General features: G+C 49.7%; 1 long non-coding RNA gene across 2 annotated transcripts; it reads left to right on the forward strand.

Annotated features, from left to right (window-relative positions):
* The first annotated feature begins 5032 nt into the window (after positions 1 to 5032).
* Positions 5033 to 24094, forward strand: LOC113197247 (uncharacterized). 2 transcript variants are annotated; one of them, XR_003302663.2, is made up of 3 exons: positions 5033 to 5081; positions 5991 to 6246; positions 21924 to 24094. It is a non-coding gene; the product is annotated as an uncharacterized LOC113197247 (long non-coding RNA). The 2 variants fall into 2 exon arrangements; XR_003302662.2 differs by having other exon boundaries at positions 5036 to 5081; positions 5994 to 6246.
* The last annotated feature ends 383 nt before the right edge of the window (positions 24095 to 24477 follow it).

Genomic DNA, 24477 nt, shown 5'->3' on the forward strand with positions numbered 1-24477 from the left:
CCATAAGATTGGTGTCCTTTGAGAGGTGACATCACAGAGCGAGCAGTTTATCTACCTACCTACTTACCTACCTACCTACCTACCTACCCATCCATCCAACCCCCTATCCAGCCAGCCATGTAGCCCCACCACAGGAGAACACAGGGAGAAGGCAGATATCTGAAAGCCAGAGGACAGCCTCACCAAGAACTGAGCTGGTCAGCACTTTATCATGGGACTTCCTGCTCTCCAGAACTGTAAGAAAAACCAGTTTACACTGTTTAAGCATTTTGTTACCACATCCTGAGATAACAGAGACACTAACTGTATTCTTTCTTTAGGCTACACACAGAGATGAAAGTAGATGAATGAGAAAGCAGACTTCATTCCAACAGCAAGCACAATACGGTAGTGTTAGATAAAATACATTTCAGGACAAAAGCTAGAGATAAAGAAGAATGTTTCATAATAGTGAAAAGAGCGATCCATCGGCCACAAGTATGTATACACCAAATAATGAGCTTCAAAAACATACAGTAAAAAATTTACAGAATTAAATGGAGAGACAGTTTCATAATCATATCTAAATGTTAACATCTTTCTGTCTCCACAATTTGTAGAAAAATACAACAGTAACAAAATCAGCAAACATACTGACAAAATGTATGATACTCTCAACCACCTTGACCCATAGTTATTTACAGACTATTACACTCCTCAACTGCAGAATACACATCTATTCAAGTATACGTGGTGTATTCACCAGAACAGACCACACAGTGGGCCATAAAACAGGCTTTAATAAATTTTAAAAGTTTAAAATAGGGACTGTGATTGTGGCTCAGTGGCAGAGCACTTGCCTAGCATGTGTGAGGCACGGGGTTCAATCCTCAGCACCACGTTAACAAAAATAATAAAAATAAAATAAAGTTATTAAAATAGTTAAATAACTTCAACAAAAAATAATATCAGCTATGTTCTTTAACTACAATGGAACAAAAGTGAAAATCAAGAACTATAAAAATAATTGAAAAAGTCCATATATCTGGAAATTAAACAGTATAATTTTATACAGGGCTTATCACCCCTGGGCTGGGTTTTTGTTGTGGGGACTTGCAGTAAGCCACCCATGAATTATATGAAGGTATTATGTTAGGCGAGTTCTGTACTGCAGAGCCACAACCCCAGCCCCATCTTTAACCTTTCCTGATGAAGAGCATTCTAGGGAAGGCCTTTGATGTTTCCCGATATAAATAAAGCAGCTGGGTGCTCCATTTTGCCAGAGTCTACAAGTTTGAGCTGTATGATCAGCTAGCCCATCTTGACTCTGCTTTTGAAGTTATTTCCTGTGTCCTGTGGGGTTTTTTGTCATTCTATTTTTCCTAGCTTTTATTTCTCAGCCAGCCCATACCACTGGGGGGAACCCCATTTCCACCACCTGTGCAGGACATGGGGGAGAGGGGCTCCCCTGAGCACTGCAGAGAGCCCAGCAGGGTACCTGCCTCATGTACCAGGCAACAGCTGCACTCTTCCCAGGTAACAACCCAGAGCATCCCTTGACATTACCTAATATTCCTGGGACCAGGTTGCCCTGGTTGAGGACCCCTGTTCTAGATAACACACGGGCTAGAAAGTAATCACCTTGGAAATCAGAAGGCATTTCAACCCAGTGATAAAAATTGAGCATGTCAAAATTTGCGGAATGTGGCTAAAGCTGGACTTAAAAGGACACATATTCACTAAACTAAATGCTTATTTTAGGAAAGAAGAATGGCCCAGAATGAATCATTTAAGCAAATTAAGCCTAAAATAAGTAGAAGGAAGAAATAATAAGAGCAGAAGTCAATGAAAAGCAAAATGAACAAACAATAGAAAAAAAATCAGTAAAACCAGAAGTGTGTTCTTTGAAAGGTTCAATGAAATTGATAAGACTTTAGCTAGACTGATCCAGAAAATTTGAAGACACAAATTGTCAAATCAGGGTTGAAAAAGGGGACACAAGTAGATATTCTATTGATATTAAAATGATAATAAAATATTAAAACTTTATGACAATGTAGTTGAAAACTTAACCAGACTAATTTATTGAAAGACACAAAATTATCAAAATGTAATGAAATAGAAAATTTGAAAACCCTAATGTCATGTAAAAATTTCATAAGTGAGAATGTTCCCATAATGAAAATACCAGGCCCAGGTAGTTTGTACCCATGGACTCTATCAACCATTTACAAAAAGAATTCTATACCAACTCCACCAGATGCAGAGAAGAGAAAACTTGCTATTTCACTTTTGTGTTCAGCTTTCTACTGAAGGTAAAACCCAACAGTGACATCATCAGAAGACTGCAGACGAATATTCCTCATGAACCACCTTTCACAGCATGTGCCTGTGTCATCAGCTCCTTGGAAGGCTGAGGCAGGGGCCCCCTGAGCCAAGGAGTTCCAGGCCAGCCTGGTGACATAACAAGCCACAGTCTCAAAACAAAACAAAACAAGAATCTTTAACAAAAATTTAGCCAATCAAATCTAAGAATATTTAAAAAGGATAATATATCATGGATTTTCCTGGGAATGAGAGATTGATTTAACACTTTAAATCCCCAAATATGTAATTTACCATATTAGCAAAAATAAAGGAGAAAAACCATGTAGTCTTTCCAATAAATGCAGGAAAAGAATTTAACCATACTTGGAGAGCTTTGAAGAACCTGCTTATGAACACATGTATGATAAAAAATCCTCATCACACTAAACCAACATCACTAATGCCTGACATCACTAATAGATCTAAACATGGACAAGGAAAATCAATAACTGAATTTGTAAGATTGTATGATATGATACAAATATACAAAAATCAATTGTATTATATTGTAGCAATGAACTAAATGGTATTGTAGCAATGAACAAAATTGTATTGTAGCAATAAAGTCTCAGAAAATAAAATTAACAAATGACATCCTTTAAGCTGTAATAAAAAAAAAACAAAATTCTTCATGATATCTGTAATAAAAAATGTAAGATCTATATACTGAAAACTGAAAAACATTGCAAAAGAAAATGAAAGAAGAGCTTAGTAAATGGGAAGATATACTATATTCATGGAATAGAAGCTCAACATTGTTACAATGGGTCTGTTCCCCAAACTGATCTATAGAATCAAGGCAATATCAATATAAATTCCAAAATGATACTTTATTTATTTATTTATTTTTGTTTTGTTTTTTGGTACTGGGGATTAAACCCAGAGACACTTAACCATTGAGCCACATCTCCATCCCTTTTAATTTTTTATTTAGAGACAGAGTCTTGCTAAGTTTCTCAGGTCCTCCCCAAGTTGCTGAGGCTGGCTTAGAACTCATAATCCTCCTGCCTCGGTCCCCTGAGCTGCTGCGATTATAGGAGTCCCACTGTGCCTAGCCTAAAATGAATTTTAAAGAGGCTGATTCTAAGAGTTACCACTAAGATTTTAAATAACTGTTGCAAATCTAAGAAAATCTACTAAAATTTATAAGCAGGTTCTTCACTAACCCTTCAAACATGTTGAAAATATGAATCTGATTCTTTTAAGTATTTTACATTTTAAAATCAATTATAAAGGAAAATCAAAGGCATAAAGCTAGATTCTTTTAAATGTATTCAGAAACAAATTCTGAGGGCCTCATAAGTTACCTGAATTCCCACTTTGTGGGCTGGGCTGCAGCTTAGTAGTAGTGCTAGGCCCACATGTGCGTAGGGTCTGGGTTTGACACCAGCTCTACAGAAAAATCAAAACCTTATTTCCTTTCCTCCCCAGATTTGCCAAACTCCTTATCAACAAAGGAAAGTGCACTTGGCATTCAGAGGGGCTGGGGTCTGGGCTCCAAATGGGGCTGCTGAGGTGGCCAGTCCCAGACACAGGCATCACCTCCAGGATGGGCCACTGGAGACCAGGCACTACAGAGAGCAGCTTGCTTCTCCCCTCTCTTCCCCACGCGGAGTCCCTTCTCACAGTGAAGATTTGGTTGCAAGCCCACGTTTCCATGTCCCATCTTCAACAACCCCTGAACCCTTGACCCCCTTCTCTGTGTAAGTAGACCCGTGTGTGCTGGTGTGTGTGTGTGTAACTGGGCATCTGATTGCTGACGCGAAGCCCCTCACCTTCAGCTACTTTACTGGGGGACGTTGCCCACCTGCCCTCACTGCCTGGGCTTCCCTCCCAAGCCGGGTCTCTGGAGCTCATTGTGCACACACAGCATGGCTGGTGACACTGCCATCCTGGTTGGCCTCGATGGCCTCCAGTCGCTGTGCGGACCCCATTCGTGATTTGTTGTCTGTACCTGTCACCATGACCGGTCTCACGGTCAGCTTCCCTCAGTCTACACATGAGGTCCCTTGGTTCCAAGAGGCAGAGGGCTTTCTCCAAATCCAAATCCCAAGCTCCCATGAGCAGCACATTGTATTCTACTCCTTCACTCAACTAAGCCTTGTCCTCCTCTGCTGGTGGCCAAATTTAACCAAAATGTGCCTACCCCGAACAGAGCACTGTGGGGCCCAGCTGTGACCCCAGCAGCTTCGTAGGCTAAGGCGGGAGGAAGGCAAATTTGAGGCGAGCCTGGGCTATTTAGTAAGACCCGGAGTCAAAATGGACTACAAAGGCTGGAGGTGTGGCTCAGTGGCAGAGGCCTGACTGGCACTCAGGCCCTGGGTTAATCTCCAGTACCATGGTCCCCCTGGGGGGAAAATCTGTCCTAGACAATTTCTATCAAACATTTTTGTGCTAAGAAGCAGAATTAAAGTTAATAGTTTAATGAGTAACATGTGTATTTCCTCCTGAGGATGCAGTGGGAACCCGGGGGAGTGGGATGGGCCAAGGATTGCTGTCCCCACTACAGGTGCAGATATTTGGGAGAACGGAAGAGATCAAGAGATCCGGTCACTGGGGGATTAGCTGCCCTGGGGCTTACAAACCTTGGGCCTCTGGGAGTAACTGCTGTGTCAAAGTGGCCCCTCCCCTGTCCTCTTGGAAGTTCCGTCCCTTCCCTAACAGCTCTGTTACCCAACACCCAGTCGGGAGAGCGGCCAGTTTGTGCTGTGGGTGATCTCATTAGAATGGAGGAGGTGAGTCAACAGAGACAAAGGCCTTCTAGCCTGCAATCTGAGAAGAGGGTTAAGAAGAACAAAGCCAAGGGGAGAAATGTAACCAAGAACTATCTCTTTATTGCTTTTGAGTTGTTTAAGGGGGTTTTAAGGGATTAAAGCTAAAGAAACGTTGGCTGTAAGCAGAGGAGCGGTATCAGCGGAACAGAGCTTTGTGCTGACTCAGAGGAGAAGCAGCAAAAGGAAATGTCAGCAGAGGCAGTGGTGGGGGCCGGGCTGGGAGCTAACGGTGAGCGAGCCGGTTCTAGCCTGGGGGGGACGCCCAGGATCAGGGGCTCGGGCAGCCTCGGACTGCCAGAGTCCCCAGCCCCTACCTCCAATCCCCTCCTCAAGTTTTGTGTTTAATAAACAACAACAAAAGGATATTTTTCTTAGAGTTCTGGAGGCTGGAGGTCTGAGATCAGAGTGAGAGCTCCCCCAAATTCCTGAACGAAACCCTGGGAGGAACCTCACCATAAGCACCAAGAAGGGCCGAGGCCATGAGGTGTGGGAGCAGGGAGGGAGCTGACAGCTGCCCACACCTCAGTGAGTGGGAGCCTCTCAGTGCCTCGGAGGTCACCCTCCTTTCTCCCCTCCTTCCCGGGCTCTCTGTCCCCACCAGGTGTGTCCCTCCTTTCCGTGTCCATTTCTCCCTCGACCTCCTGGCACACACTATGGGCACACACCCCCACCCCCAATGGATGCAGGACCAAGGGGGATTTCCGAGGATGAGGTGTGTCCCTGCCACCCCCTCCTCAGCCCCCACCTGCTGCACACCACCCTCAGAGGTATAAAGAACAAATAAGGGCTCTGGGTGAAAGAATGATTTATGCTCTTCTTTCAAGTGAGCATCCTCAAAAAAACCAACAATGCTTTCTATTTTTACCCCAGCAGCTGTCCCTCCCATCCTTGCAGCCAGCCTGCCAGGTAGAACGTGCCTGAGCGGGAGCTCCATCACAGCAGGCCGGCGGCCTACCCTGGCAGACACCCACCTGCCTGCTGCCTGCTTCCCACCAGCCACATTCGCTTCCTCTTGAAAGCCCATCCGGAACTTTCCGCACAGCCTAGGACCTGCCAGCAGGAAGCTGGAGAGGAGGGTTGCTCACCTTTCTTGGCTCTTTCTCTTTCTAATCTGCAAGAGGAGTTGGTAAGTCTATGTTCCCACCCCTTTGAGGACAGGGAATTAAAATTACCAGGAAACTTCCTAAAGCATCCATTCTTACCCAGGAGGTGCGTCAGAATCACTCACAAAGTTTTAAAACTTAATTTCACATAAAAGTCTTGCCAGCCCAGAAAACTCTGATGCTATGATTTTGAACCAGAGCTTGGAGATTTTTCCCTCCTTTTCCTCCTTCTTTCCTTCGGCCCTTCCTTCCTTTCTCCCTCCCTCCCTCCCTCCCTCCCTCCCTTCCTGCCCTTATGGTTTCTGACTGATTGGCAGAGTAACTGACATAGACGGCCTGCTTGTGTCTCCAATACAAAGGGAAACGGATGTGCCTAGTGATTATCTCATTATCAGTTTACCCGAACAACCACAATTACCAAGGAAGATGAATCTTGACAGAAAAAAAGAAACCCACAGGCTCACTCTCTCCTGAGCCCTGATCCTCCGCGGGGAAACTTGGGTAAGATCTCAAGTTGCTGCAGCCGAAGCCAGAGACAATCTGTACTCCAACTCAGAGGGTTTCCTTCACAACTTTAAAAGATGAATAGCTGGATGCACAACGTGGGACGTCAGCAAGCAGATTCTCTTTCCTTTGTGTGGAGACTGATGCCCAGGGACAAGTCCAGCACAGGGAGTCTGTAAGGAGTAGGAAGGGCTGGAACTGGGCTGGAGGAGCTGATCTCAAGGTCTTGCTGGACACCAGGCTGCGGCCAGTGTGGGGAGTGAAGGCAGCTGCTGCGGCACCCTGTGGCTGAGACCAGTGGGCACCAGGTGTGAGGTGCTGAGCCTAGAGTCTGACAACACCTCTCCCCTGCTTGGGCTCCAGGTCACTCACAGAGGCCTCAGCCTCAGGAAGAAAGCCAGAGAGGGGTGGGATGGTTCAGAGAGACCTACAGGGCCACGTTCAGCAAGGCCTTGCGTCCAGTATAAAGCACATTCCTGTGACCTGTGTGTTGGGCACACGCTAGAGGGATCTGAGCTCTGACTTATGTTCCTAAAAGACCATCTGGCTGCTATCCAGAGGAGGCGTATAGGGGATGGCAAGAGTGGGCAGAGAGGCTTATGGAGAGTCCACTGTAGAGGTCCAAACTGGACAGAGTGGTAGTGAAGGTCAGCGAGGAATCATCGTGGAGACCAAGGGACATTTTTATTAGACTTGCTGATGGATTAGATATGGAGAGCAGGAGGGAGGGAGACATCAGCATTGATTTTCATGTATTTGAACTTGAGGAACTAACTAGATGGCTGTAATGGAGAAGTTTAGGGAGGAGTCTGTGGGAGAGTAGATGACCTAGGGAGTCACATCCTGGCTCAGCCATGTCATGTCTCAGGCATTAAATTGCCAAGTGGAGTCCTCAAGTGGACAGAAAAGTGTGTGGCATTCTCCTGATAGGCCTGGGCAAGCGGTGTGAGCTCGCCAGCGTGTAGACGAGGTTTAATGCTGTGTCTAGGGTGTGGGTGGCCAGAGGTGCCGACTCAGGATCCAGCTCTCTCCCTCCAAAGTGTCAGACAGACCCAAGGGCCTGTGTCAGCTGAGGTCCAGTGGAGAGGCAGATTCCACCTACAGGATTTAAAGAGGTAGGGTGCTCACGAAGAGCTTCACCTGCACACTGTGTGGTCCACTGGGCTGGAGACAAGGATGAGGACACGCTAACTGAAGGAGGCAGCAGAGGAAGGGTAGAACTTCAGAACCTGGGAACTCGGAGCAGGGCTGCGGAGCCTCAGCAGGCCTTGAGACAGTACCTGCCCTGCCAGGGCTGTAGTCTCTGAGGGGGGTCCATGGTGACTGTCACACCAAATGCAAAGCTTCTGCTGAAAGGAACTGCTGCTGCCACAGGAAGATGCCCCAGAGTGTTGCTCACAGGCAGGGAAGCACACACCGAGGGGGGCGCCCCACTGCACCCCATCCTGAAGGCAGGCTCTGGATCTTTGCACTGGTGAAGCCCAACCCAGGACAGCGTGAGGAAGGAATGTGACCTGCAGAGCCCCCCAGCACCACCCAGCTGCGCCCAGAGCCTCCGTGACTGACGACTGGCACAGCCACCCTGAACACTCTTGGGCACACTTGTGAATTCGCACAGCCACAAGCGGCTCTGCGCTGCCCTCCCCACCACGACTACCTACAGACAGACGGTGTGGCTCTCACGGGGCACACTAAGGAGGTGACAATCCCCAGTCAGGCACTCCCTGCCTGTGCCACTCGATCCATTCAAAACCCTATCTGAATGTTCTACCTAGACACTAAAATAGGAAGTTAATCTGTGACAAAACTTGTCCACCACAGTAAGTGAAGACTGGAGCATCCTTAGCATGTGCATGTCCATGTGAGGAAGCTGTCTACAGGCGGTCAGGCGCCTAGTCCTGGTCAGGAGGTGGTGGCTGAAATGCATGAATGTCCTCCTCCAGCCGGTCAGGACCCTTTACCTGTAGAGTGCTACACCTGATGCTCAGAAGGTCTGAACCTGCCCAGGGCTCGCCCACAGCTACTGAGGCTTCCCATTCACTTTAACTGCTAGACGTGGGCACCCAAAGGTTCCTTTGCTTCCAAACACTGTCTTTCCACACATTGTGCTGTGGTGAGTCAGATCCTCCTCAGTGTTGGGACCAGTCACCCCATGGCAACCAGAACAGGACCCTCTTCCTTGCCTGTTTGGGTCTCCAGCCTGGGCAGTCCAATGGCTAGGTGGCCGGTTCCTCTACTTCTGGACATTTTCTTTTGGGAATAAGGCTTCACAATCAACAGATCTTGCCAGGCATGGTGGCACATGCCTGTGATTCCAGAAGCTAGGGAGGCTGAGGCAGGAAAGTTGCAAGTTTGAGGCCAGCCTCAACAACTTGAGAGAGGCCCTAAGCAATGAAGTCAGACCTTGTTTCAAAAAGAAAAGGGTGGGGAATGTGGCTCAGTGGTTATGCACCCTGGGTTCAATCCCTGGCACCAGAAGAAGAAAAAGAAAGAAAGCTTCTACCAACTCAGTCATCCCACTCCTAGAGTTATACCCAAAGGACTTAAAATCAACATAGGACAGTGACACAGCCACATCAATGTTTATAGCAGCTCAATTCACAATGGCCAAACTACGGAACCAATTTAGGTGCCCTTCAACAGATGAATGGATAAAGAAAATATGGTGTTTATCCACCATGGAATGTTACCCTTAAAGAAGAGTAAAATGATGGCATTTGATGGTAGGTGGATGGAACTGGAGATTATTATGCTAAGTGACATAAGCTAGTCCAGAAAACTAAAGGCTGGATGTTTCCTGGACATGCCACACCAACTCACAACAGGGCCGGGAGAACAGAGGTACTTTGGACTAGACAGTGGGAGTGGCGAGAGGGCAGGGGGCATGGGAGTGGGCATGACAGTACAACTGGACTTTATTATACTATGTGCAGGGAGATTACCTGACCCATGTAACTCCACATCATGTACAGCCAGACGAACGAGAAGTCAGACTCCACTTATGTATCATGTGTCCTCTGTCATGTATAACTAATTAGAACAAATAAGAAAAACTTAAAAATAAAAATAAATAAATAAAAGCTTCTATCATTCCCAGGGCCAAGGACACATGGAAAGGGTTGGAAAAATCAGGGTCAGAAACTCATAGGAAGGACAGCAAAGGGCTGAGACTCAATGCCCTAGGGAGGGGCTCCGTCCTGCTGGTGTCCACTTGGAGGAGGCCCCAAACCTGGGAGTCGCACTTTCCGAGGGGCAGATGCAGTTGGTCCTTGGGAAGCCCGTTTGGCAAGTGCTGGGAAAGCTGCCCACCGGGTTTAGATGTTGCTGTTGTGATCGTCCCAGGCCCTTCCTTCCCTTTGTTATCCAAACCTCGGTTTTCCTGTGACGTAAAGTAAGCTGTCCCCCTGTTCCATTCCTGGGGATACTAAACGAATTAGTCATCACCAAAGGACAGCGGCATCTCATCACCACCCACCCATGCTTCCGCTACAGGCGCTCCTTGATTTACGATGGATTGTGTCCCAATAAAGCCATCGCAGGCAGAAGGCCCAGCGAGGTGGAGATGCAGGTGTTCACCTGACCTGCTAAAGTCGCAGCTTGGCCTCACTTGCTAAAGTGGCCTCAGAACTCTGCACAACTGGGCAGAGTCAGCTGTGCATAGAGCCCATTGTTACAAAGTGCTAGAACCTCGTGCGACTCATTGACTATGGGACAGAAAGTCCAAAACAGGGGATGCCTGTGAACAGGACAGAGGAAACCTGAGCTGAACTGCGGAAGATGCACAAATCCATGCCAGGGTGGACTCTGAGAGCCCAAGCTGCCCCTTGGCCTCTGCTGCCCAGATCTCTGCAGGTTCTGTGGTGGCCAACCTCCCAGTCATTCCCACAGTTATATAGAACATGGTGCCACCTCAAGGATGTACTTAGCGTCCCTTGGGCCTTCTGGGAGGGTGTAGGGGTGGCAGAGTGCTGCAGGTGCCTCGAGAGGAAAACACTGGGCGTTCTCTCCCTCTGCACACCCTTCCTCTGCAGCACGTCGAGAGGTCCCGAGACTCCTGCGTCTCATACCCAAGGCTCTTGTTGAATCCAGTGGGGAAGGAAGCCACACCAGTTATTTCAGCAGGAAGCACTGACTGTAAAGAACTGTTAACCAGGAACTGGAGGACTGGAAAGGAACACAGGACACCTGCAGTATCAGGAAAGCTACCCGGGAAGCCACAACACGCATGTAAGGGGTGGAGAGACCCAGGCCCCAGCTGCCTGAGCAAGGTCCCCTGCTAACCTGGAGCTGCCACCTCAAGATCCCCGAGGAAGAGCCGGGGCTGGGACTCAGATTTCTGAGGAGGTGCGCCATGGGCTGTTGCTTGACCTCTCCGAGGGCACAGGCTGGGTCTGGGAAGGGGCAGATGAAAATCAGCCATTTCCACCGCAAGCAAACCACTGGGCGGCCAGGGTGAGACCAAACTGCTGAGGGGAGCAGATTCCTCCCTGTCTTCAGCCGCCGAGCCTCCCTCGGCCACTCCCACCAGCACAGTCCAAGGAGAGACAGCTGGCAAAGGCGTGGTTTGCAGGTCTCTGGTCCAGCTAGTAGAGTGGAGTATAAAAGGAAAGTGAGCTGGGCGCTATAATCCGAGTGACTCTGGAGACTGAGGCAGGAGGATCGCAAGTTTGAGGCCAGCCTCAGCAACTTAGTGGGGTCCTAAGCGATTATCGAAACCCTGTCACCAAATAAAAAGTAAAAAGGGCTGGGGACGTGCCTTAGTGATTATGCGCCCCTGGGTTCAGTCCCAGGAAGCCAGACAGCCATGGAAGACATTTGTGACTGACTTGGGAGGGAAGCTCCAAGGCCTCTCTCCTTACCTGTTCTTCCCATTCTGAACCACAAAAGCTGAAGAATGTGGTTCCAAGGGCCAGATTCCCACTGAACGGCAGGAGAGGGGAGAAGGTGAGTGACCACAGGCAGACCTCTACCCAGCCGGTGGAGACAGGGGAGCAGAAATCTGAGTCAGCCACTGGGCTGCCCATGCCATGCTCCCCCACAAGCCCAGTGTGCAGCAAGGACCCAGCACAAAGCTGTGATTACTATAAGTGGTACGTGGCCATAGTTGTAGCAAAATACCTGGTACATGATGGGCTCCCAAGAGACAGTGATTTGTCTTATTTGTAGCTGTGACCAAACACAAAACTTCAGACAAAAGATTCCAGCACAAGGACTCATCAAACAGAATCTCTGGACGTGCCAGCCTAGGAACCTAGACCTGTTCACCCTTATGCCTTTAGCCCCCAACTCACACTGCAGAAGGCGGTAAACCATGCCGAAGATGTCCAGGTCCTAAGCTCCAGAAGCTGGGCTGGGGTGCAGCTCAGTGGCAGAGCCCTGCTCAGCATGCATGAGGCCCTGAGTCCAATACCCAGCACCAATAATAATAATAATAATAATAATAATAATACAGCAAAAGTTAGATAAATAAAATAAGCAAACAACATCAGCCCCCTAAGCTCTGGAAGCTATATGCAGCCACGGGGAGATGGACTCACAGGAGAACCAGAGAGCTGGCAGCCTGAGAGGGCCCCATCTTCCACTGCCAGCTCTGAAGATGCGGAAGGAGCCACCAGCCTAGGATAGCACGCAGCTGCCCACCAGGAGCTGAAAAAGAAGGAAATGGACCCTCCCATGGAGCCCGCCAGGAGGGCCGACTGGCTAACACCTTGACCCTACCCAACCAGACTGGGGTCAGACTTCCCACTTTCCAGTAGAGGGCCATCCCTGTGGGCTGCTACGGCCCCAGTGCTAGTGCCAGGTTCCAGCCCCAGGAGACCAGAGAGCATGTGACCCCTCCCCTTCTTCCTGGGCACACCTGGACCATCGGCTGCCTTTTAGCACTGGGCACTCCAGGCTCCGATGTCCCTGTGCCTTGGGTGGCAGTCTTAGAAGGAAGCAAGCGGACACTTCAGAGAGAGAGAGGGCTCTTGGTCAGCAGAAGATTGGTCCCCAGGTCCCTGTCTGGACATGTGGGACATCAGCCATGCTTTCCATAGGCTCCTGCCCTCGGCTCCCTTGAGCTCCTCTGCCTTCCCAGGACCTTCAGCTACTATTCCTTTGCCCTTCACCAGCTACGAGAAGCCTGTCTTTCATTTATTAAATTGAATTCCTGGGGCTGGGGCTGCGGCTGGGGCTCAGTGGTGGAGCACTTGCCTGGCGTGTGTGAGGCACTGGGTTCCATCTTCAGCACCACAGGAAGGAAGAGAGGGAAGGAGGGAGGAAGAGAGGTAGGTAGATATTGTGTCCATCTACAACTAAAATAAATAAATATATAAAAGTATATATATATATATACACACACACATGTAGATTGGATTCCTCCTGCCACAGCCCACAGGCCTGTCCTGTCTGCCCACACACCAGTTTCCCACTCTTCTCCTCACCCTGTGGGAGCCGTGACTGGCCTGGCCACCTCCCTCAGGCCCACTTGGCCACCCAGCCTCTCACTAGCCTGGTGCCCACCGAGCACCCGTTCCTCCTCTATGTGATATCACTCCACATTCAGCGAGGTGGACCCCTCCCAGCCCTTCCTGCCCAGCTGGCTGCTGAGTTCTGTTGTGGATACCCCTCCACGTGTGGTCATGTCCCCGCTCACTTGCTGTTTTCCCCGGGATGTAAGCTCCGTGGGATCAGGCCCTAGTATGGTGGCTTGCTGGCCCCTCGTTTCTGGAATGGTGTCTGATGTGTCACTGACATGCAGTAAATACTTGTGAAAAGGAGGAAGACAAACAGAACACCTTGGTGATGTTCCCCAACTCTAACCTAGAGCAAGAGTTACCAACAGTGACCCAGGCCTGCCCTCGGCCTGTCCAAACCCAGGTCAGACTCCAGGGCTCCTGAGACCTGCCTTCTAGGGCTGGGTCCTGGCCCTGCCCTGGAGTACCGCAGGCAAACCCTGACCTACAGGCACCCAAGGGTGGCTTCTGGCTGACCCTGGCAGAGCCACAGGGCACTGCCCCTTGTGAACAGGGACTCACTGATGCTTTGGCAGTGTGTGAGTGTGCTGCAGATTTTGAAGTCAGAGAACTGGGATCTGCATCATGACAAGGATATGACCAAGTTGTGTATTAGTTTGCTCCTGCTGCCATAACAAAACAGCCCGGGGGCAGGGGGGGGGCCTCATACAGCAGGACTTCATCATCTCCCAGTTCTGGAGGACAGAGTCTGAGACCAAGGTGTTTCCCTCTCGGTGAGGGCTCTCTTCCTGGCAGGTCAATGCCACCTGTTCACTGGGTCCTTCATGATGGAGACAAGACGCTAAAGTTTTTCTCCTCCCTCTTATAAGAACACCAGTCCTATAAGGGCCCACCCGAATGACCTCATTTAACTTTGATTACCTCTGTAAGTGCCTCCAAGGAGTCATGCTGGTTAGGGCTTCAACATGATTTTTTTGGGTGGTGGTACAAAATTCAGTCCCTAATGCCTGTGACCTACCCACTCTGAGGCTTGCTTTTCCTGCCTGTAAGTTGGGGTCGTGATGCACAGGTCCCACAGACATGGGGAGTATCCACAAGGCAAGCCAGGATGTGGGTTCTAACTATTCACTGCTGTCCAGCAGACTACCCCCAAACTCAAAGCAACACTTTTGAGAGCTCTGGTGTGAGTCCCACTCCATCTTGTGCCCTCTTCCCCCCTTTTCTTCTCTTGTCACTTAGTCTCATTCAGCTCCTGTCTTTCCAGAAATGCAGCCTTGGCTGTCCCTGTTCTGGCCACAGAGACCAGTGAGGGGAGACACACCCTCCCCTCCATGAAGGGGCTGCCTGACCACCCAGATTCTGGGCTGTTCTGGGCTCCTCTGAACTGGGACAGGCTTAGCCCAGGACTCTTGGGCACTATCTCTGTCCTCTGCCTGTCCAGATCCAGAAGAAAGTCCAATCCATCCTTGCTCCTCTCGGAAGGCTCTGTCCATCTGAAGGCAGAACTGCAGCCACCTTTGCAGGTCTCTCTCCCACTGTGGCTGCCTTCTGGTTGACTGTGGCTGCCTTCTGGCTGACCAGCCGAGGGCTGTTCCTCCCTTACCCCTCTTGAGTGGCAGCTGATCAAGTTATCCTAGATGGGGATGGGACACTTCCCTGAGAAGGGGGCCAGGTCCAGTCAAAGACCTGCAACTTCGTTTAGATCACATTAGAGGCCTCTTCAGCGACATGTCTGAAACACTGGCTTCTGAGCAGCACTAACCTGAGGCCACACGGGGCCACATGAAGTAATCCGCAGGGACAGGTAACAAGGGGTGCTCTGCCCCCAGCAGTGGAGGTCTGCAGAGGTCGCTGGGGCTGGAGCTTATTCGTGTCAGGTGAAGAAAGAACTAGGAAGAAAAAGAAAGATCAGGGCCAGCTGCAGGACAGACCGGGCTGGCCGGGAACTCCCAGACCCCTTTCCGAGGCCGGGTTTCCGAGGCCCCGCAGGGCGGTGAGCAGGTGGGGGCGGGGAGCAGGTGGGGTGCGGGACTCCCCGCGGGCTGGCGCCGGCTGTCCTCGGCGGCCGGTCTGGGCGGGGCGCTCCCGCTCGGCGGCGGGCTGCAGGCTCCCTCCCACAGGGGCCCGCGGGCGAAGAGGCCGCGGGGGTTCCGAGGAGCCCGGGCGGGCCAGCGCCTCCTGCCAGCTCTCTGCAGCCCTTGTCCCACGGCGAATGCTAAACAAAGCCGCGGTGCCCGGCGAGAGTGGGACCCGGCTCTGCCAAGCGGCCCGGAGCCCACCTGGCCGGCCCTGGACCCCGGGTGGGCAGGAGTCCCGGCGGCTTCAGCGAGGACCGTCCCAGGCCACGCAGAGCGTGGGCAGCCCGCGCCGGAGCTGGGGAAGGACCCGCGTCCCGGCACCTCGCGAGGCTGCACAGCGGCAGAGGCCGTAGTCGCCGCTGGTGGGCTCCCTTATCACCGGACGATGCTGAAAGGAGTGGACAACTCACTTCTTAGGGCGCCCCCCACCCGGATTTCTATAAGGGTTCCAATCTGCAGAAGAGGCGCTAAGAGGTGAATCGGAACCCCACCTGCTTCCCTCCTCCTGGTTTTTTTTTTCTTTTTCTTTTTTAGCGTCCTTGAGGAAAGCAGTTTTATACGCAGATAATTATAATGCAGCATGGTGCGGTTGTAATAAAGGTTTTCAAGGTTCCTGGAAGTTCAGGGAGAAGGAGATTAACTCCTCCAGGGAAGTGGAAAGAGATTTCACGGAGCAATTGGGTCCTGATGAAGAGTAGGCGTTCGTGATGAGGGCGACGGACATTCGGAGAATCACAGCAGAAGCCAAGACCTGGAGGCAGGAAAGAACTGCCTGAGCCCGTGGTGTGCTCGCAGGCAATCCCAGTGACTACGGAGGCGGAGGCGGAGGCAGGAAGGTGGCAAGGTGCAACTTAGTCAGACGGGGCTCAAAATAAAATAAAACGGGCTGAGGATCCAGGATAGACCGGTGGTAGAGCACCTCTGTGTTCAAGTCCCAGTAATGCTGATCCTCTGAAGAGGATTGCTGTTTTCAGATAGTAGGAGAATCCATAGTGAAGAATCATCTGAAGTACTGTTGGAGCTAATCAGATCTAAGTACAAAATGTACCTGAGAAAAATCCGTAGTTTGGAGATTTGGTTTGGTTTTTATTCTAGAGCTAAGCAATTAGTAAAAGGTGTTTCTTTTAAGTAACAGAAGCAACAACAAGAGCCACACACTCCTGTTCCTGGTCTCTGACCAAGTGATGCCCTGCACTCTCTCTGATGCTGCCAGGCCATCACCACCAAAAACACCTGGAGAAACAGTTATGCTCAAATGGCCTCAGCATCACTCAAGCCTGCCAGTCAGCCCTGGGTAGGAAGGAATCACAAAGCTAAACCTGGCACCAAAGCACGAGTTTATGTACTTATGGCTAAATATCTTATTTCTATAATAAAAAGTTAGAATGTTGTTTTTAAAGATGGTAATAAGCATGCAGGGTGTGGATGAACAAGATCCAGCCTCTTCTGGAATATCCTGAAGGAATGGAGAAGACAGTATAACTGAAAGGAAAGACACAAACAGATGTGAGACTTTGGTGTGTAAAAAGAGGAGGTGGCTTCAAATCCGCAGGCCTCCCACGTATTCCCAACAGAGAGCAGAGGGGTCACTGGACAAGTGGAATAACCACTCAGTAAGGCCCCTTTCATATCTCCAACGTCAACTCCACAAAGAGTCCATTTGTTTCTCCTCCCTCCCTTGGAACTTTACTTTTTAAAACACAATTTATTCAAGAATTCCTTTTTCCATCGGATGCATGCCTGTAATTCCAGCAACTTGGGAGACTGAGACAGGAGAATCACAAGTTTGAGGTCAACCTCAGCAACTTACGGAGACCTTGTCTCAAAATCAAAAAAAATTTAAAAAGAGGGTATCCCAGTGGTGAAGTGCCTCTGGGTTAGATCCCCAGGTATTGGGGGGAAAATCAATTATAAAAAAATTTTTTAAAAAGTAATCTTTTCCCCACCCCCTCTCCCCCCAGTACTAGGGATCAAACCCAAGGCCTGTGCATGCCACTGAGCTACAGCCCACCCCTGGTCACAGCAGCTGTCCTTGCCAGGGTCCTACAACTAGCCCCTTGTGTTTCAGGGGGGCGCCTCACAAAATCAGAGGCCATGATGCTGTGCTGGGCCATGTCCACCACAGAAGACTTGTGGAGACCTCTCTGGCCTTTTCCACGAGTGGGCCTGTCGCACCCTCCGGCATAGAGCGCAGAGCAACGCTGAGGCTGAACTGTGGGCTGCGCTCAGCCAGAGCCTGAGCAGCCACGTTCTAGGCAAACATAGAGCCATGCTGATACCTTCACCCTTCCTTATGGACTCCTTAAAGAACCATGTTGCAGCCCTAACTCCTGGGACATCAGAATGTGGATTCATTAGGAAATAGGATCATTGCAGGTGTAGTTAAGTGAAAATGAGGTCATACAGGTGGGCTCTTAGCCCAATGGGACTGGTGTTCTCTTAAGAAAATGACCATGTGAGCCTGGGCATGTGCTCACACACAGCACACACAGAGACGCACAGCAATGCACAGACACAGGTGCACATATAGACACAGGGACACCTGCACACAAACGTACATAGTCACAGACACACACAGAGACAGATGCAAACACAAAAACAGCAACACATAGACACAAACACTTACACAGGCACAGGCAAACACAGAGACACAGAGACACATGACAACGTAGAGACAAAAACTAAGAGGCACATAGATGCAGACACACAGAGGCAAACAGAGACACACACAGAGATGCACAGACACACAGACACACACATGAAGGCCGATCAGGAACTGGAGGGATGCCCTGTGAGTCCGGGAGGTGGACAGCCTGGCTGGAGCCCTCAGCAGGACAACTCTGCCAGCACCTGACCTTAGACAGCCCAGCTCCAGAGCTGGGTGAGAAGCAGCTTCTCTTCCAGCCACCCAGGGTGGGGTGCGCTGTCATGTGGCCCTTACACCCTCTGGAAAGGGGGACTGTTGTTCGGGCATCATTGCCATGGGTTCTTTCAAAGTCCAACAGCAGGTGAGCATCTCTGGGGCTGCCCATGCAGTCATGCCTCCAGAAACCTCCTGCTCTATCCAGTGGCTGGGGGGCCACATGCTCCACAGTGCCCACTGCTCAGCTTGGGGTGTGTGTGTGTGTGTGTGTGTGTGTGTGTGTGTGTGTGCAAACTCTACTGTTCCTTAGGAGTTTAAATTCATCAGAAAAGAAGAGCAGTGCACCCTGGTCTCCTTCCGCCATGGGCACAGTCAACTTTGGCAGAGGAGGGTCAGGTGGCTGGGGCACAGGGAGAGGGCACAATCTGTACCCTGGTCCCCCAGGCAACTGCCCCAGGGAAGCCACCGAGCACCCTGCCCAGAAGTCCTCCAGACAGAACCAGCTCTTCCCTTGTCACCCAGGCTGATTTCAAAGTCCTGCATGCAAGTGATGTCCTGCCTCAGCCTCCCGAGTTGATCAGACTAGAGGCACATGCCACAGCACTGGGGACAGTGCCCTGGTGGGCGCAGCGACAACCACCACTAGCTGTGGAAGAAAGAAGTCTTTTGTGAGCCCACACCTTTATAAACAGGGAGCTGTGTGGGGGCCGCTGCTCCACCCAGCTGGCCCAACCCAGCTTGTGGGCTTCCGGTGGCCTCCTCCCACCCAGATTCCCGGCTGGGTCCTCCCGCTCCTCACCTGCTCACCTGGGCCCTCCTTCTTAGCCCTCAGGCATCATTTTCTGATCTCCAGGCAACACTGTTCTCTTTCTGCTCAAAATTTTAGATAGGGCCTAGTTAAAAGATCATCTCAGAACTGCAGGATCAAGCATGTGTTAAGGTTTTCCAGGAATAAGGTGATCTAACACACTGAAGTTCTCCAATCCAGAATCCACTCCACCTCCAAGGTGCCCCAGGCTTGCAGAAAAGAAAAAGAAACAGAGAGCTAGGAAAGGGGAGCCGCTTGTGAAGACTGAAGCTGGGCACCAGCTCCCCAACCAGGTGCTGCTGGTCAGACCCCAGCGAGGGGATGCCAGTGGGGAGCCAGGGTGGACCTCCATGGGGTGGCACTTAGGAAGGAGGGAGCTGAAAAGGCCTGACCAGGGAGGGACAGCAGGGACAGGTTTTCCTTTATTAGCTCCGTCCTCCTTTCCTTTCTCTCCCTTTCTAAGGCAAGGCATTAATTCTGAACCTAGAATTATCCACTAAGTTCAGAATTTATCTCCCTCCAGAGTCACAGGTGACCACCTTGTGGACTTTCATGCCCACCCCACTGCCTGAAGGTTGAACCCAGGGCCCTGCATATGTTAGGTGCCCTGCCCCTGGACTCCATCCCAGTGCTGTCCAGTGGGTTTTCTGACTTGAATGGCAAGTAGACGCACATGATGGATTAGAAACAATCCAACCCTAAACTCAGCACAATGATGCTCGCCTGTAATCCTGAGGTCTGGGGAGGCTGAGGCAGGAGGATCACAAGTTCAAGGCCAGCCTGAGCAACTTAGTAAGACCCTGTCTCAAAATAAAAAGAACTGGGGATGCAGCTCAGTGGTAGAGCATCCCTGGGTTCAATCCCCAGTGCCAAATTAACAAATAACAACAAAGACAGAAAAAGGAAACTTAGTCAACAGTGGCATAAGCTCCTATGGACATGGGTCTGCATTCATATTATTCAGGAAAATAACAAGCAAACATTTTAATTTAGAGGGAAACACCTGAAGCAACCACAGCAAACCCTGACACCGTGGAACTTTGGAATACAGGGGTATGCTGTGGGGTGCGTTTGGTGAGCTCCTCAAGGGCGGGACGCCGCAGGATGAACAAATCACCAGGGAACAAGAAGAGGTGGCAAGGACATTACTACTGAGGGGATGTGGGCAGGGATGGAGCTCTGTGGTAGAGCACCTGCTAGCATATGCAAGGCCCTGGGTCCATCCCCAACCCCACAACAGAAAGGAAAGAAATAAACAAACAAAAAGCTAAGGCTCTCAATATGCAATTCAACCAATTGCAACGAGTGGGCCTTATCTGAATCATGGTTTAATTGTATGCAATAAAAAAATAAGACTTTCGTAAGCACTTGGAGATGTGAACACCTGGATGTACACAAACAACTTCATAAACAACGGGGTTCTGCCCCGACACCCGACGATATTAAGGAATTGATGTCAGTATTTGGAGGTGTGATGGTGGTACTGTGGCTTTGGGATTTTTTTCAAAGATGTTTGTTATTGGGTGCAATGGTGCCCACCTGTAATCCCAGCCACTCTGGAGACAGAGGCAGGAAGATCACAAGTTCCAGGCCAGCCTCTGCAACTTAGTGAGACCCTGTCCCAAAATAAAAAATAAAAAGGAGTGGGAGTGTAGCCAAGTGGTAAAGTACCTTGACTTCAGTCCCTAGAATTTCGGGGGGGGAGGGGGATAGAAAAAGTACTTATTAGAAGAATATGTAGTGAAAGGTTTGTGGAGACAATTGTATAATGTTGGAATTCGCTCATGAAGATATAGGAGGGAGAAGTGGCCAGATGCCGCAGTCCGGCTGCAGCAAAATAACTGGGGGGCGACGAGCAACTTGTGTAGATTGATACAGCAGGAGAGGGAGCCATTTATTGTAGGAAAGGAAGGGTATATATACATTCCACACAGCTTATCTTAATTAACATAAACTAGATACAGCAGTCAACCAATAAGGAATCTCCACACTTAATGGCTCGTTGGCGTTACTTCATAAACCACTCCCTCTGGCAAAATGCCAGGCGCCATCTTGACTTGTTTACAGACCCTAACAGCCAGAGGTCATCAGTGGCTACTAGAGTTGACCATTGGTGCAGCTGGGTGATGTGTACCTGGATGGGGGAGTCTTCTTTCTAATTCTGAACTTGTTTGAAACTGTCATGAGCTAAAACAATAAAATGAAGTGTACCAAACCTGACAGTGCTACCTGGCGGTGCTTAAGAGGTATGTCCATGTCGTCCATCCTTCCTTCCTTTTCTTCCTTCCTCTCTTCCTTTCTTTCTCCACACTAGGGATCAAACCCAGGGCCTGTGCATGCTGACAATGCTTTACCCTGAGCTTCATACCCAGCCTCTATGTTTTATTTTGAGGCAGGGTCTTGCTAAGTTGCCCAGGCTGTCCTCAAACTTGGCAACCTTCTGCCTCAGCCTCCCAAGTAGCTCAGAGTACAGGCACGTGCCACCACGCCCAGCTGCTTCAAGATGTTCGAGAAAAAAATGTAAATTCTTTCCGAAGACATGTACAGTGTCCAACTTACAGTGTTTCGACTTACAGTTTTTCAGCTTTATGACAGTGAGAAAGCAAATTATTGGGTAGAAACAATGGCTCCGATGTTTAGCAGGTCGTAACCTCATCGGAAGCTGGGCGACTTCTATACCTTCTCCAGAAACCTCACTGTTTCTGGGTAGCATTGCCATGAGTAAGAGTTCACAGCCCCTGCATGATTCTGTAACACACGTGGGTCATTTAGGAAATACTGTTTCCTTCAGTTATGCAGATCTTCCATATCCTGAAACATATCATCATTTAAATCTCAAAGTCACATTCATTAATATCCCCCTCAGTTTCATCACAAGTCTTTAATTACAATGTATCTACTTGCAATTCTTTCAATGAAAATGACAGTCATAAAAGCTCAAGTGTTTTAGTGCACAGCCCAATCTAATGCTCCTTCTCCTGTCCTGCAGGTGTAAGGCAGTCGGACCGATCACCTACCTCCCACTTGTCACGCAGAATACCGAGGATCAGGACTGAACAAGGTGGAGGATTCCCACTGCTCACCAAGGGCACCCTTAAGTGGAACCAACTTGTTTTCTTTTTATTTAAGGGGGAGTTTTTGGTGAAATTGCCTTGATTTGTGTGGAGGCACCAATGTTAAAACACAAATGACATTGTACAAATTTCCACTTGGTGAAAAGCAAAACAAAACAAAACAAATGCCATTGCTGTAGGCCTACCACCGTAGACTTACTGGTAAGTCAGGTCTGGGAGGAGGGAAAGAAGAGTGAAAGATGCTCAGGCCTGGCCTGAGCACCACAGAGGTGGGGCCTCCTTCCTGTGATGGGAAAGATCGATTCAGACTTTCAGCTTGGGAAGGTTGAGTCTAAGATAGCTACATATGCTGGGTGCAGCTCAGGAGGCTGAGGCCAGAGGACAGCAAGTTCAAGGCCAAGTTCAAGGCCAAGTTCAAGGCCAAGACAGCAAGTTCAAGCAGGTCAGCCAGATCCTGTCTCAAAATAAAAAATAAAAAGGGCCAGGGTTGTGGCTGAGTGGTAACTCCAGGGGGTTTGATCCCCAGTACCAATATAAATAAATTAATTAAATTAAAAAAGAAAAGAAAAAGCACAAGGAAACACTCCAACCCTGGTACAGGCAATGCTTTTTGGATTTGCTCTCAAAGCACAGGAGACAAAGGCAAAAATAGACAAATGAGATTGCATCAAAGCAAAAACCTAGCTGGGCACAATGGCTCATACCTGTAATTCCAGCGGCTTGGGAGGCTGAGGCAAGAGGATCATGAGTTCAAAGCTAGGCTCAGCAACAGCGAAGCACTAAGCAACTCAGTGAGACCCTGTCTCTAAATAAAATGCAAAAGAGGGCTGGGATGTGGCTCACTGGACGAGTGCCTCTGAGTTCAATCCGTGGTACCTACCCTTTCCCCCAAATAAGCAAAAGCCTTCTCCCAGCCCAGTGGGCCTTACTTGTTATCCCAGGAGGCTGAGGCAGGAGGACAGAAAGCTCAAGGTCACATCAGCAACTCAGTGAGAGCTTATCACAAAATAAAAAAAGAAAAGGGTTGGGGGTGTAGCCTCGTTGTAGAGTGCCTCGGCATTCAGTCCCCAGTACCTAAAATAAGTAAATAAATAAATAAATAAAACATTTAAACATCCTTCAAGAGAGGAGTGGCTAAGTGTCTGTACAGATGCAGCCCTGGGAAGAAGGGTCAGTGAGTCCTGGTGAGGACACAGGTCTGAGAATACGGTCCTTGAGAAGAGAGTCCCAGCATGCTACGGAGAGCGAGATCCCATCACATAACAAGGACAAGCCAGGCCCGTGTGCACACAGAAAAGGCTCCAGAGGGCTTCACGCCATCCGGGAGTGACAGGGCAGGCCCAGGCCCTTGTCTGTCCTCTTCTGAGTGGACACTGTACAGCAATTGGGTGTTTTCGTAATAGTACAACATTGATTAGTGTTTTTAAGTGTTGAAGCTGATCTGCAGGGGGGAGCTCTCTGCAGTCAGGGAAATGCAGTCTTCCTAAGAGACCCGGAGCTTGAGGCACCCTCCTGGTGCCTGCTCAGAGCCCGTGGGTCATTCAGGTGCCCAAAGCCAGGACAGAAAGCTGCTGCTGGGCCAGGCTGGTCCCCTGCATGGCCACACAAGCTCCTGTCGGGAAACCCCAGCCATAGGACGCATGTGTTGCAGAAGAAAATGAGGTAGGGAAAGTGGAAGAAAAAGGGGGTGAGGGGGGAATGTGAGCACTGGGACCAGGGAAAGAAAGACACTGACAGAAGACCTAGGACAAGTACAGGGGGACTTCCCAGCACCACACGCAAAAATAAAGAAGCTGGGCAGAAATATGCTCTATTCACCCCACCGGTACACAGCTGAGGACAGGTAAAACTGAGCTTCACTGTTGGGGCTGCCCAAGTCAGTGGGGAAACGAGGAGGAAAGCAAGGAAATAATCAGAGTAAGAGTCAGGTGCCATAGACAGTAGCACACGCTTGTCATCCCAGCTTCTCTGGAGGCTGAGGCAGGAGGATCCCACGTTTGAGGCAAGGCTAGGCAACTTAGTGAGGACCTATCTCAAAATAAAATAAAAAGGACTAGGTGTGGAGCTCAGTGATAGGGCATCCCTGGGCTCAATCCCCAGTAACTCTCTCTCTCTCTCTCTCTCTCTCTCACACACACACACACACACACACACACACACACACACACACACTCACTCCAGGGAGTGGCTGCTCTTAGGGGTGGTGAAAGGCGTCCAGATCAGAAAGGGGTGGTGGGACTTCTGACAAAGCTCTGTTTCCTTGCCTGAGTCAGTTCCCTTCCCTTCTCTTTCCATTTTTCCCTTGTTATCTATCTATCTATCTATCTATCTATCTATCTATCTATCTACCTATTTTTAGTGCTGGGGACTAAACCCAGGAGACTCTACCTCTGAGCTACACCCTCAACCCTTTTATTTTTATTTTTTATTTTGACTCAGTCCAGCTAAGTGGCTGAGGCTGGCCTTGAA

The sequence above is a fragment of the Urocitellus parryii genome, chromosome 12 (genome assembly GCF_045843805.1).
Source record: "Urocitellus parryii isolate mUroPar1 chromosome 12, mUroPar1.hap1, whole genome shotgun sequence".
NCBI lineage: Eukaryota > Metazoa > Chordata > Mammalia > Rodentia > Sciuridae > Urocitellus > Urocitellus parryii.